We start from the raw sequence: 13,123 nt of genomic DNA, 5'->3' as shown, positions 1-13,123 counted from the left end.
GGAAGGCACCCTCAACTCTTTCTCTATTTCCTCTGTCATTTCTATTTTTAGCCATTGGGTCAATTGGAATGGGATTTTCTTCTTCTTCTCTCCGTGTAGGCTGTTCAAATATATCTACTTGTTCACCTAAGGGTTCCTCCAATTCACAGCCACCAAAGAATAGAGAAGGTTGGCTATTTGAAGCAATGGGGGTATTTGGCAAAAATTTCCCTAAGTTATCCCTATTCCTATGAGGCATGAAAGAAGTGTTTTTGTTTTCAAGCTTTGAAAATAATTGTAGATATGAAATTGCAGACTGAATGAAAAATAACTAACTGAATGAAAACTAACTGCTTGAGTGAAATACTTGTAGAATGGAAAAGAAAGCAAACTAAATTAGTTTTGGAGAAATGAAACTAATAGTAAAATCTCAGAGACAAGAAATGGAAGAAACAAAGTAGTAATCAAATGTTACTCAGACACCTCCTCGCCAACGGTGCCAAAAAGTGATAAACACCAGTATTGCAGCAAGAATGATACAATTCCTGGGGCTACCAACTTTATTTTATCAACCCGGGGTTTGTACAAACTTGGAGGTGATAGTATTATATACACAAGTAAATGTGATGGGTCTTCTCTTTCTCACTGTTAAGCTGTCAATAGACCACTAAGGTTTTTCAAACCAGACTTAGGGAAGGCTTAGGGAAGGTGTTTGGTGGATGGAATGAGGCAAGGGAGTGCCTAGGACCACTTCAGAACTCAAAACCAAGGTTGGGAGATGGTTGGATTTCCTCAACAAGCTTGGAGAAGTTTCCTTGTGAAATGATGAAATTGGTGAGTGTTTTATTGAAAGCAAAGAATGATCATGGATGGATGAAGTTGGAATGAGGTTGCTGACTATGAAATGTCTATGTACTTCTAAAACACCTACACTGCATCAAACATTGACCTTTACCCAAAAATCATGTAAACAAGAAGAATTTCAATTATCTAAGGAAAGCAAAATTTTATGAGCTAGCTGCCTACTTCATGTACCAGGAGAACTTGTAGAATAATATGGAACATTGATGAGATCTAACATAATACTGAAGATGGAAGAAATTATAACTAAATCCTACTCTTTCAAACTGATCAAATGCTAGCCGAAGTACATAAAACCCTAAATTCTATGAGAAACTAGAATTTTGTCTTTCGGGGGCTGCATATGAGTTATTTCCTCAAACCATGATCCCTAAAGGAAGGAGTGAGGCCAAAACCACTTATTGATAGCTTTTTTATGTTCCTTTATCTCTTCTAAAATACTGCTGAAGTAAAGCGCAAATGGAAACAAACTATTAAGCAAACCAATCAAATCTACACTACTTGTAGTCATAAATAATTCTAAAGACAATTCAACCATTAATCTATGAATTCAATCTAAGCATACAAATACAAGAAGAGGAGCCTTTTCTGCTAGGGTTTGGCCCTAACCCAAGAGATTCAACCCTTTGAGTTAGATAAGTGCTGGATGAAGGGATTTCTCATTCTCATTATCAAAACAAAAAATTACATAACAATGTCTTCCACAAGTCTTGAACTCGAAAATGACTAGTGTTTTTACATCAAAAATTGGAATTATAATGAGGCTATAGGCCTCTTTATTTATTAAGTTGAAGTCTCCAATGAATTCCTTAAATATAGGGAGTCTTGGCTCCCAAAATCGAGATAAATTAACTCTTTAACTGTCACTTGCTCAACTACCTTTTGATCTCCATGACTTGGCTGCTTGTACCCCAAGCTAGTGTGATTGATGGAGGAATATTTGAATGAGGGAGGAGTAAATGAGGAGGATCTACCTCCTACAATATATCCTCCTTGTCTCATTCGAATTTCAGCTCTTAATCAGCTAAAATTCCATGATTTTCTCTCACAAACCTACAATTAATAAACATTATTCCACTAGGCATAATATCTCACTTTGACTAATCTCATTAAACAAAATATAATCAAAATATGTAATAAATTGTGAGAAGAGTTGATTTGACTAAGCTAGGAGGTGGATTAAAGTCCATATAGTTATGCAATAATGATGCTCATCATTGAACTTACAAGAATTGAGGTTTTAGACATCGGGGCTTCCAGTTTAAGACCCACCAACCCTTTTTATAACCAAAATTACTAACACACAAGGATTGACGTTTCAGACACTGGGGCTTCCAGTTTAAGAACGATCACTCGTTTTTATATAACCAACAAAAATCTCACAATTTATTTATTTATTTTTTAAATATCTACATACAACATCTTAAAAACATATTTATAATGTTTAATTCCTTCTGAACATATTGGCAATGGCACGCAGGGCAGGATACTAGAATGAATTATGCAACAATTAACTAATCAATGTAATAGTTTACAAGCCTGCAGTTTCAATACACTGGCCTACAATTTTGAATAGATTTCATCAAACTCTCCCAAGAGCAACAAATGCATAGGACTAGGAAATTGTTGTCCGTAAAATGGCTCTCTAGCACTAATCTCCAGTACCAGACTCGTCCCACATGCAGATGGGTCTCTGTGTTGCACGTTGTTTTTTCTTGAGATCAAATACTCCAAATGTAGATTTGTAGGGCAGTCGATTCATGTTCATCCAAGCTAACTGTGAGCGGTTCAGTACTCTGGGCACATGCATACCACACACTACGCAGGACTCCTCTAAACGAGTTTTGTTTCAACTCATATGTGTCACTGTGCCACATGCAAGTTAGAAGATTGCTCTGATTGCAGTCTACAAGTAAGGATATTACGCTGCAACAATGAACCACTGATAGGAATTTCAACACACTCTACAAATTATGGTGATCTTTCTAATCTATGCGGCTACTACAACTCAAAACCCAAAGCAAACATATGTTTTCCCCATGCAAACTTTCAAGCTTATGTGTTTCGATTTGCATAGAAAAATTGTGGCTCTAAAAAAAATTACTAGCCATGGAACTATCTATTGCATTTAAAAACCATTATTCAAGCCCCATTTGCAATAAGATCCTGGATGTTAACCATCACTATGGAAATCTAATCAGAGATAGAAAATATGTGATTGTTGGCCCTCATTTTCTATCCAATTTTGTTGAATTAAATACACTTAATTTCCATGTTATCCATCCATTTACCATCCATATACACCTTATTTTGACCAATTTATGCATATCCAGGTATATAAATTAATTTTTGTAATTTTTAATGTTTTTACAAAAATTGGATTTTAAGTGCATTTTTGGACAAGACTAAAAATTTCCGTAATGGCTTCATTGATGTCATACTTGCAAGACACCAGGGCACGAAATTAGCACATTTCTAGAACCTTGGAAACTAAGAATGTATGTGTACCTATTATTTTAGTCAAACCAAGCTTAAACATGCCCGGTTAAAGCTGGTCAAACTGGACCAGTGATTCAGGAAATCCCTAAGAAATAGGCCAAATTTAGAATTTTATGGGATTTTCCAGATTTTGAGTGATTGAATGGATGATATTGATCTGCATAGATGGGAAAAGGATAGACATAGTTATTAGAGATATTCTACTTAAGATTGTTTCATATTTCTCTATTTAAGCCAAGAACATTGAAGGCATGAACATGGAGAATTTGCATAATTTCATATTCAGACTTCTAAAAATTGTGAGTTAATTTGAGGAACAAGTTCTATCTTATTTTTTCTCTTCAATGATATAGATGATTGATTAAGGTTACAGTAGCTAATAATTTATTCAAGTGTGCAAGGCAAGGGTGGAGGGCCCCCACACCAAGCTACGTACATATCATAGTTAATTTAGCTTAATTTTCATAAACTAGTTTTGCTTCAGATTTTTTCAGTTAATTATATGAATAAGGATTTATTATGTTTATTGATGAATCTTGGTTTAATTCTAATCTTAATATGAAGAGAAAAACCAGTCTTTAAGTTAAACTCTCCTTCTATCTGATATAAGAACAAAAACTAAAATTCTTTTCCTTTTTCTTTTCTAATTTCCTGGTGTTAAATACAATGGTAACAATGATGAATGAAATTGTGAATAAGGACAACATGGACCTCCTCAATTAGGAGCCTCTTCCATTACTCTTTATGCATCGTAAACTATTGTTAAACAAGTGTTTAGTTTCTCTTCGTGAAAGTAGTATTGTAGGGAAGGACAACCTAGTTCTCCTAAGTTAGGAGCCTCATCCCTCATAGATTATATAAGTGAATCAGGAATTACTTAATTAAATTTTATATTTGTAATATGCATTTCTTTCAATCTCTATATTTTTTCTTCTAAAGTTGACTACAACTAAAATCCTTATATTTTGGACATGCTTCCAAGTTTACAAGCCCAGAATGATAATTAAATACTTGTGTTAGTTTACATATTAAATTGACCCAAAATTTTTGGCGCCATTGCCGGGGAAGCATACTTCAATATAGTCAATTAGGAAGATTGTTTAAGAAGAAACAAAGCATAAAAAGAACACCTTTCTTTATGGTTATTCATGCTAGATATAGAAATTAGAAAGGTAGATCTCAAAACAAAACCCCCAACCACTAATAAAAACTCACTAACTACAACATCCATTTGCAAAACAAAGATCTACGAAACATGATGTTAAGGAAGTCATTTAGAGAAGGGCGGTATGCCTCCACAAGGCTATTCTAAAATTCTTGTCGAAAATTTAGAATAGTCACTAGGGATGAATCTTCATTACAAAGGATAAAAGAGCAAGAAAGTATCTATCAAGAGGATCCACAAGAAGAGAACCTAGAAGCCTCTTCTGGTTATCTTTTTAAGGATATAAATGATTTATCGATCACATGCAACGAAGTTCAAACAATAGAGCTAGAAATTGAAGAATTTATAGAAGATCCCTTGTGCATTGATGATTTTGAACAAGTTCCACAAGAAGAACTTTGTGCTATGATAGTTGATAAAAATAAAAACCTTAAAGATCACATTCAATAGAAGACTTATTTTCTTATACTTGAGAGAATGACTTATTTTTCTACAATATAAGAGGATAGAATAGAATAAATAAACAAGTAGAATGAGTTCACAATAAGACTTCTATAATATTTTTGTTTCAAACTCTCATGAATAATTCTTCAAATCATTGTTCAATACTCATTTGGAAGGATTTTATAGGAAAATGCAGTAAATAATATCTTCAAAACTAGTTTTTAAACCTATTTTCAATTTGGATCACAAATGAAAAAAAGACAAGGTAAAAATAAACACTAGATCTCAAGAGAAATTTTGAGGACAAAGTTATTACATCCTATATTCTAGGCATCTAATGGAAAAAAATTAACCTGATATTCATAAGGAATATAACCCTTCCAATCTAGTTTCCAAATAAATTTGAATCACCTTAATCGGGTGTCATATGAAAATGTTATTCTTGAAATACTAATTGCTTCTTGAAACATCTGCATGATGACAATTCTAGGTCTTGACTGTTCATTGGAATATTTGACATATCACATCATCTTATTTTCAAAACTTGTTTTTAAGGGAGATACATATTCAAATCTAGATCAATAAAAAATTTTAATCATCCCATTTGGAGGTCAAATGAAAAAGTTATGCCACATTTAGTGACTGCATGTCTTCAAATCAGCACAGTAAAACTCTACCTCCTAGGTCTATTCATTAGCGATTTTGTGATATAAAAACTAAGGATTTTAAAAACCTGTTTCTAATGGATATAAAAAAATTAATCTAATTTAATCTTCAAGTTGAATCACATCAATGTGATATTTAACGAAAATGTTACACTCTAAATAGTGACTGTTGGTCTAGTTAACAATTCACAAGGAGCTCTATCAAACATGTTACTCTTCATCATTTTTAGCATATCATTTTAAACCATTTTGAAAACCTATTTATACTGGAAGTAGCCATATGAATTCACTTTAACTTGGATTTGGAATCACTCTAATTGGACATAAAACAAATATTTTGTGAATAAAATACCGCTAGGAGGTCTAGATGGCCACTATTCCTCAAACGGGTAAATAATTGCAATTTCTTTGTATATCATCTTTGGACTTATTTTTAAACAATGCTTGTAATTATTTTACATATTTCTTGGAAGAAGAAATACTGTACACTTTCTTCCTCCATCATCTAATATTGTATCGCAGGCAAATGCTATGTTTTCGCAGATTTAAGGAGTGAACTCCATGGAAGAAGGACTTTTCAAAGTCAATTTTAAACAAAATTCATATCTATGAATATGAAATGAAAATATTCAAAGTGAAAATAAAGTGGAGATTCACCTGATGTTGATTTCATCCAGTAAAACTCAAATTTGTGAAGTTTTCTCTCAGTTGTTGACCAACAACACGAACAACACTACAACATGAATCAAGATCAAGGAAAAGGTATAAAGCTAATCATTACAAGAAGAAGTCAACTTTTTGTACTATGAAAAGTCACATCCATTGCTTAAGAAGCCTTTCATAAGCCATATTGTTCATGATTTCATCCATCATCCATATTGTATGTTAAGCTCTGCAATCATACATGTTGAAGTCTAGACTTATTATCTACTATCTATCTATCCATTTACTACTAGATCATGGCTTCAACATAATCTATTTTCATACTTCCCTACTCCATTACACCCCATCTCCATCCGAAAAAGATTTTTTTAAAGAAAAAGATAAAAAATAATAAAGGAGTTTGGTTGTGAAAATCTAGGAAACTGGCACAACATAAACTCGAATTCATATCGGGAAACCAACTTGTTTGGCCAATATGAATTCCCCAATTTATTTTATCTTTTCTTTAGTTTATTGTTCAAAAATCATCCTCGAGCATTCCAAGACTTGAGGACAAGTCTTAAAATAAGCAAGGGGGAAGTTTGTAATAAAACTATGCAAATAGTTTGAGCAGCTGAATTGCAGAAGGAACCTGAATTACATGTCAGAATGGACTTGATACATCATTGAAAATATTGTGCAGAAGAGACCTGAGATATCATTATATAGAAGGGAACTATATTATATGACAGAAGAAACATAAAATATTGTTGAAAAGTACATGTCAAAAGGGACCTGAAACATCAATTACAAACTACAGAAGGGACCTGAACAACATCAACATTCAAAGATCCTAAATCAATGTCAGATATGAAAACATGAAACAAAATAAGTCTCTACATTTCAATATATCCTAGAATATCCATCGTTATGATAATAAAGACATTGTTGACCATATTTGACCGAAGGACATCACTGACATCAAATATTTTATGGGAGTACATGTACAATAAGTGAAAATTTTTCTCTTAAAATTTCAATTTAAAAAAAAAAATCTAGAAGTCAAGACTAATTTAGTGTTTGATATGCATTCCATTACATTTTACCTATATCCTACCATACCTTTCATTTAACATACATTAACCTACATTAATCCATATATCCCTACATTACCCTATAAGCATTTTGATCCAAAATTGAGGACAATATTTGTGCCCTTAAGAAATTCTTTTGTTGCCTATAAAAACCACAAGGGTTAATATCATTGTCAAATGTTTTTGATTTCAAAATGACCTATCCAATGGTCATTTCAAAATCAAAATATATATATCATTAAAGAAATGTACATATAAGAAATCATTACAAAAGTTGAAGGTGCACATATATATTATGGCAAAAATGGTATATATATCATTACAAATATGTATGAAGGAAAAACTATAAACAATGAAAAAGGTACATACACAAACACACACACACACACACACACACAGATATATATATATATATATATATATATATATATATATATATATCATTTGAAAAAGAAATGGAAGAACGAAATGATTAAATGGGCATACAATGGAAAGCTAAGGCATGAACGAAAGGTGATTTTTCTAAGAATGTGGGTGATGATGAATTACGGTTATAAGACAGGCATATACACCATGGAGGAAAGGAAGAAGAGAAACACTATCAAATGGACACATAGGCAGCCAAAGGTACGCAAGTGAGAGGGTGTGCTAGAATGGTGAAAGGGTCAAATGCCTTAAAACAAATGATTTCAAACACTGTGTAAACTACTACTATTAATCACTATGTAAATCCAAACCAAGCTCTGTGTTAAACATTTCTTCCACCATCATAGCCAAAATTTCACTGAGGTAGAGTTTTGGAGAATTTGGTATCTATGGATAAATACTAATTCCCTAGATAAGAAGCCATATGTGGAACAACAGTTTAAAGCATTTTAGCCTTTTCCTATAAGCAATAGATAAGACAAAGAAGATGAGAATACCTACTTGTAGTTCCACTTTCCTCTTGTCTCCTTTGTATTGATCATGTCGCTCCTTCCTTAAGACAAAGAAATGATCAAAGCAAAAGATCTCTTGAATAAAAGTGATTTGAAAATGGGGCTCTTAGGCTTCTTGTCAAACTTACAAGAACCTCTCCCACTCCCAAAGCTTAAATTATCCCCAAGTCTTTATGATTAACCAGTGCGGAATTAAATATGTGCTTGAACAGAAGGTGTATGCTGGTGTTGTTTTATTAAAATTGTTTATGTGTTGTAATTTAATGTGTTCATACTGATATATAAATACATATAACAGTAGATAAAGCAGCAGAGACAATGTAGCAATAACACACTTAGAACAACAATATTCATTAGGATTTCACCCAAAATTCTTGGGCTACATCTTCGTGAGCTCTAGCCAATTCGACCAGGTTCTCTGGGATTATGGCAAAGTCCTTTTTATAAGCTCTTGACTTAAATCCACTTTTTTACATAGAAACAATGGGTTTAGACACCATTTTTTCCCTGGCTCTTAAAGCTCTCAACTTTCTGGCTCTTGACTCTCATTTTGGCTCTTGGCTCTGGCTCTTGACTCTGGCTCTGGCTCTGCCTCTTGGCTTTGGCTTCTTCGGCTCTCTATCAGTTTAAAGCCCTCTGGCTTTCCACTTGAACTCCAAGTGACTCCCTTGGCTGCATGCGCTTTAGCTTTTGCTTTCTACGCTGCTTGTTTTGCTGCTGCCCTTTTTTTGTGCTACTCTCTTATGCCTTAGCTTCCTGCTTTGGCTTCACTTTCAACAACAACTCCAACAACTTCCAACCTGTCTCTGACATTCATTGCTTTCAAACCAATTGGTGATTTTTTGTTCATTTTCCCCTTCTTTGGCTCTCTCGCTTCCCAGCCTCTATCTGCTCGAATCCCCCTGTGAGCATTAGCAATCATTGCTAAATTCCTTCAGGGATGGTGGCCACCTATTCCATAACAAAATGGACCCATCGATGCTGCAAATCCCCATAAACAGTCATTTTCTATTTACATAGAGAAACACTGCAAAACACGGGAAAAATCTGCCAAACACTATTCATCAGATTTCAAGTATTCATAAATCCGCACTATATTTCCATCGAGTCTGCCTTTTAATTGATTATCACATCTCCACTGTTGATCTGGAAGATCTAGATCCAATGGTTGTGGTTCATTTCCGGCGGCCCATGCATACAGGACTTAACCGCCTGAAAAGAGTGGTTTTCTCTCTCCAGGGCCTGGACAAGTGGTAGCTAATGTACGGGCTCAGGTGGAGCCTAGCTAAAACCATTTACCACCCACGACCCTCCCGAAATCCTGACTATTTCATTATTTCTTTTGTATTTTAAAAATACATTAAAACATTGAAAAATCCCACAAAATGGCTTTAGATAGACTTGAAATACTATACGTTGGCAGTTACAAACCTTTTCGGTCCGATTTCATTGCATCATGCTTCCCTTCACTTTTTGTTTATTAAACGAAATATGCAAAAATACATAGAAAACTGTCGGTTGACAGATCTCAAAGTTTTATGCAATATCGTTTATAGCTCTATTGGGTCTGGCTATCGCATCGCGCATATATATATATATATATATATATATATATATATATATATATATATATATATATATATATATATATATATATATATATATATATATATATATATATATATATATATATATATATGTATGTATGTATGTATATAGCCCCGCTCCTCTATGTAGCTCCGATGTGATATTGCAATGCGATTGATCGCAATCGCGTATCACATGGGCTCGGGGTCTTTCCATATGGCATCGCCGATTGCGATCCGCAGATATCGGCGATCTCAATATCGGTGGCCCGGTCCCCCCTTTATGTTATATATGCACGTTCCTTCCTCCGACCTGATTTGTTTGGGATCGGTGATCGGGGTGCTTCCCCTATCTACTTAAGTTCGCCTCGGACCTCCTCTGATGTGATTTTCTTCATAAAGCATTTTAGGCCAATTTTTGAAGATTTGCCTCTTTTTCTAAAGAACTAAGGGCATCTTCTTTCCGCGATAACTTCTGCGTACTAAGTCCATTTTTTCCCATTCAAGCTGCAGTAGATTCAGAACGAGACGATCTTTGCACTGGGATTATTTCTGAGAGTATCCTGCAATTTTCATTTTCCTCTGATTTACAAAGGATTTGTGCCATTTGGCACCTTTTACCTCTTATATGAAGCCTTTTAAACTTAGAGGTTTATCCAGGATCCATTTTTGGATCATGCCTTCCCACTGAAATAAATTTTTGTCTCCAAAGGACTGATATATTGATCTGAATAGTAAATGAGAGTGACTCACCCTCCTCTTTCAACCTCCCTACACTTGACTTGCATAGTGCCTTTAACCAAAGTTTCTCACCACTTCCCTTCTTAGATGGGCTGGTATTCCTGCGAAGAACTGTCTTCCTCCTTGCCTTCCTGCAGAACTTCTACTGAAATGGTCATAGAAGGTGGTTTGAACTTCTTTGCCTTGATCATTGATCTAAGCTGGGTCAAACAAATGTGAAGTTCATCTGCTCCACAAAACTTTCATTTGTACCTGTTGGACAAGCTGTCAACAACAACTGTTAACAAGAACAGAAACACAGACAACAACTGGATGGCCTAAACTCCTGCTTCAGCAAAAGAAACAGACTTCACATCTTGTGAACACCTCCATGCCTTACATCTGCATACAAATGATGGACTAAATAACAAGCCCAAAAAACATGCCTTTAAACAAATGACCCTTCTAGTCAAGCATGCAGAAAAAGACCATTAGGACTCTTTTTCAAAAGATGAAACACTTCATTATTATCTCCATCTTGGAGACCAAGTTAAATCCTCCCAAGTCAACATTGCATCACATGCATGTCAAAGCAATCAACCCTACAAGTTAATTACACATACATGTTTAAAACAAGGAAAACATTGACATCCCTGTGTTCATGCATCTCATGCTCATGCATGCATTTCATCCTTCAACTTTCACTTAAGCACACTATCTTTTGAATCTAAAATGAAATATAATGTTACAACAACAAAGTGAGTCTCCTACTAAACCTTTTTCTATTCACTATCTTGGTAAAGTCCTGCAACTTGCTTCTCATTGACAAAGAAATGCAAATAGATGCATCAATAAACATGCAATCTTAATCAGATAATAAATTTAACCGTTCCTTACCAATCCCTTTCAAAGGTGCTACCTTTGTCTACACATTAGCATCATCATGTGAATAATTTTGAGACACATAATTCATGGAATCTTCACTTCCATTTTTGCCATCTTCTCTTTCCACTTTCTTCAACTTTTGTGGAAGCATTGCTAGATTCAGAGTCCAACATCTTTCAACAAGATGCCCTTGATTATGGCAATAAGTGTAACACATGTGCATCTTCTTGACAACATGATTTGCCTTGTCCAATGGACCTTTGGCCTATTTCTTCTTTTCCTTCAAAAGTTTCCTGTATGTGACCATTCTCTTCCAACATCTAGAAACATTATGGTTATCCAACCCACAAAAGGAACATGGAATTCTTTTCCCATACATATGTGGAAATTTATCATGCTTTGCACAATCAATAGGAAATTGTTTAGAACCAGATTTATACCTTTCTCTTTCACCTTTATTTCCTTCATGAGGAGGTGAAGAAAATGTAAAAGTGGCTCCCTTTGGAACTCCATCAATCTCTTCAACGTTGTTAGAGTTTCCCCAACTCTGTGGTTCATGTGTGTGCTTCTGAACACCTGCATCCTACAAATCATGTTTCAATCTATTACATTCCTCCTGAATACAACCTTCACACTCTTGAAGAACTACAATGCAACTCCTTCTTGGAGCTGTTTTAATGGTCTTCATGGCAGCTTTGGAACTTTCTCCATAAGCTTGTCCATATCCAAGGCCCAAATACTTATGCCTTTCCTCGATTATTATTGGCTCAAAAATACCTTTTGCATGTCTACCCAAGCCTTTTCCCTCATAGCCCATCTTGGACATTAGCTTGGAACCTATGCCTTTGGTATGTTTTTCAAAAGAACCAATATAAGCATTCTTAAAGGAATTTGAAGACAAACATGAATGGCTTACCTCTTTTTCAAGATGATACTTAACCAAAGGATTCTTTGGCAACAAAGAGTAGCAACTCCAGATCATGAATCCTTTTCAGGTTCATATTTGCAATATGAAGTTTCCTCTCCATTTAATTTGTTAGAAAGCAATTGCTTCTCTTCCTCCATAGAATTCAATTACTCTCTAAGCATGTTGCTCTTCCTTCCATCCTCATACATTTCTCTCGCCATATCCATCATGATGGACAACTCTTGCTTCATGTCTTCATCAAATAATTTTGTGAAGAACAAAGAATTTGAGGACCCACTTGTAGAAGTTGTCATTATGCCAATGAACAAATGAACTTCAAACAAGAATAAAAAAGAGCTTTATTAAGAAACCTTTTACAACAAACCTCTTGTGCTTCAAGGATTGCTTTGAGGTCCTTTGGAATATAAGAATGCCTTTCTCCCTTCTTCCCTCTTGTCTTTCCAGGACTAAGCTATCAACAACTTTCCCTTCACCTCTGCAAAATCAAACAATAGTCAGTCTGCAACAAGCATACAATCAACCTCTGACTATTTAAACACCTTTCAAACAAGCAATCTTTGCTCCATCAATCAAGAATTCTGATATAACCTTCTCTGAAGGTGTGGTTAATCAAAATTAAGCTCTGATACCACCTGATCTGAAAATGGGGCTCTTAGGCTTCTTGTCTAACTTACAAGAACCTCTCCCACTCCCAAAGCTTAAATTATCCCCAAGTCT

This window comes from Pinus tabuliformis, chromosome 5_2, assembly GCF_031772625.1.
Source record: "Pinus tabuliformis cultivar Carrire ecotype Pingquan chromosome 5_2, CPIR1, whole genome shotgun sequence".
NCBI lineage: Eukaryota > Viridiplantae > Streptophyta > Pinopsida > Pinales > Pinaceae > Pinus > Pinus tabuliformis.
Note: the sequence above shows the minus strand (reverse complement) of the source record.